Raw genomic sequence first — 2,568 nt, 5'->3', positions numbered from 1 at the left:
TCTCTCTTTCTTTCTTTCTTTCTTTCTTTCTTTCTTTCTTTCCCTTCCTTCCTTCCTTCCTTCTTTTCTTTTTTCTTTTCTTTTCTTTTCTTTTCTTTCAGCACATTTACTTTCAAAAACTTGCAATTGTTAATTCTTTCTCTGGTACCCTGAGATATAAATCTTCCCTTAACCCCTTGCCAGCTTTATAGTCCAGGAAAGTCTTACTCAAGTACATGGGAGGCATCCCCTTGAATCGTAATTATTAAAAGACATACCACCCCTATCTCCCAGTCTCTGTGGGAGGGTAGGATCTTAGCGATGATGCTAAGCAACAATCAGCAAACACAGACGGCCTAATCCCATTTACTAGTCTCCCTCCAACATCCTTCAGTCCTCAGTACTTCCACTGGCTTACCTAACTTCTTAAAAATCCTTTTGCCTTTTGTTTTAGTGTAAGTGAGTTCAATCTTTGTCTCCCATTGAAATAGTCTAGAATAAAGTTATACTTGCCTATTTAATTCTATCCAGTGCATTTTCTCTTTGACACCAGTGAGAGCTTATGAATTACTTGGCACATGGATCAAAGTAGCACCACCAAATGCTGTAAATATTGCTTAAAAATTAAAAAATGCTGTCAGGTATTGTAAAATAATTCCCAGATGTTTGAGCAAGCATAATGAACACAGAATCTGTGCTAAGTATGTCCATGCAGATAAACTGCCCAATATAAAATTATGTTTCTTCTTCCTTTGTCTGACATTCTTAGGATCTATTCTCACACATTTCCTAAGTTTTGTTGATATGTATTAGAAAATTTTACTATATTTTGTACAAATCTTGTCTGTAATAATCTGTTCTCACATTGTTATAAAGAGCTACAAGACACTGGATGGTTTATAAAGAAAAGAAGTTTAATTGACTCACAGTTCCACAGACTGGACAGGAGGCATGACTGGGGAGGCCTCAGGAAACTTACAATCATTGTGGAAGCTGAAAGAGAAGCAAAGACATCTTCACATGGCAACAGGAGAGAAAGTGAGGAAAGGGGGAAGGACTACACACTTTCAACCAACCGGATCTGGTGAGAACTCACTATCACAAGAACAGCAAGGGGGAAATCCACCCTCATGATCCGGTCACTTCCTACCAGGTCCCTCCCCTAACATTGAGGATCAAAATTCAACGTGAGATTTGGGTGTGGCCACAGAGCCAAACCATATCATTGTCCTTATAGAATGAACTCTGTATTTGCTCTTCTGAGGTATGTTTTCATCTCACTCTGGATATATGACTGGAGACAATAAAGGGTAGTCATTTTTAGGCATAAGGACAATTGACATCCTAAGGCAAGATAATGATCATAGGTGAGGTCCTTACAGAGTTTTCAAGCAGGATAAGACCATACTATTCACATAGTGAGCAAGGAGTTGTTTCTGCTGACAAGGGGGAATTCACTGGCTTTTCAAAGTTTGGGATATTCAGATTCATCTAGATTTACCTTAATCACAGATTTCCATTCTTTTACAATAATTGTCCCACTTTTCACATATAAGACTTGGCAAAGCTGTAAATTCCACTTATATTGTAGTTAAGCAATTCCAGATACAACTCTTCATCTAATTTTAAAATTATACCAGCCCTATAGCTGCAAGAAATAAGAAGTTTTTCTGGATAGTCATAAAACTTCCCTGTACTTCTGACTATGTCTTGAAGCAAGAATCCTGAACACTTAATATTTTTTTAGTTCTCAGTGCAGTATGAAGCAGCTACCCCACCCCACAACATTTATATTTCTCCTTTACATAATAATTGTCCAGCCAATGTCTTGTTTAAAGCACACATTTAATTCATATCAAATACAGGTCATAATATAAAACATTGTTTTGCCACTTTATGTCTTAGACTGCTAGTGTCTTCCTATTCATCAGTAACTAAACTATCACTGCCTTTAAATCCAACCAAGTGAAATAACCAAATCAAAACAGAACATTAACAGAAAATTAGAAAATTATTTTAAAAAATACATTTTGGGAATAAGGAAAATGACCTCAGAAGGAAGTTTATATATAATACAAAAGGAAATAGAGAACAATAATGTTAGTAAATTTCTAGGTAAATTTAAACATTCTGTGAATGATAATAATGATCACAACAATAAGTGTATGTTGAAGAATTAAGAATGGAAAATAAAAATGATAACAACTAAGTCATAAGGAGGGTGATTAGAATTTTATGTCCCAATTCCCTTACCTATTTTGGAAGGCTAAAACATTAATTAATTTCAGACTTCATTAATTATGCATGCTAACATTTGAAGGGTCTGAAGTGTTTTGCAACACCAACAACCAATTTTTCAATTTTCTGGACACCTACTGGGGGTCCAACCATTCAACCCAAATAAATTTAATTTAATTCAATACAATCCAGTTCAACTCAATTCAATTCAGATTTGACATTACCTAGAGTTAGTGTCAAATTCCATAGATTTAAGGGTTTGGTCACACAAGACTTCCCCACTTCATGTGTTAGTCAGAAGTCTCAGGCTTTACATCTCACCAACTAGCTACAAGTCTGGAATTCTTACAG

The sequence above is a fragment of the Rhinopithecus bieti genome, unplaced genomic scaffold, assembly GCF_001698545.2.
Source record: "Rhinopithecus bieti isolate Rb0 unplaced genomic scaffold, ASM169854v2 scaffold_30927, whole genome shotgun sequence".
Taxonomy (NCBI): domain Eukaryota; kingdom Metazoa; phylum Chordata; class Mammalia; order Primates; family Cercopithecidae; genus Rhinopithecus; species Rhinopithecus bieti.
Note: the sequence above shows the minus strand (reverse complement) of the source record.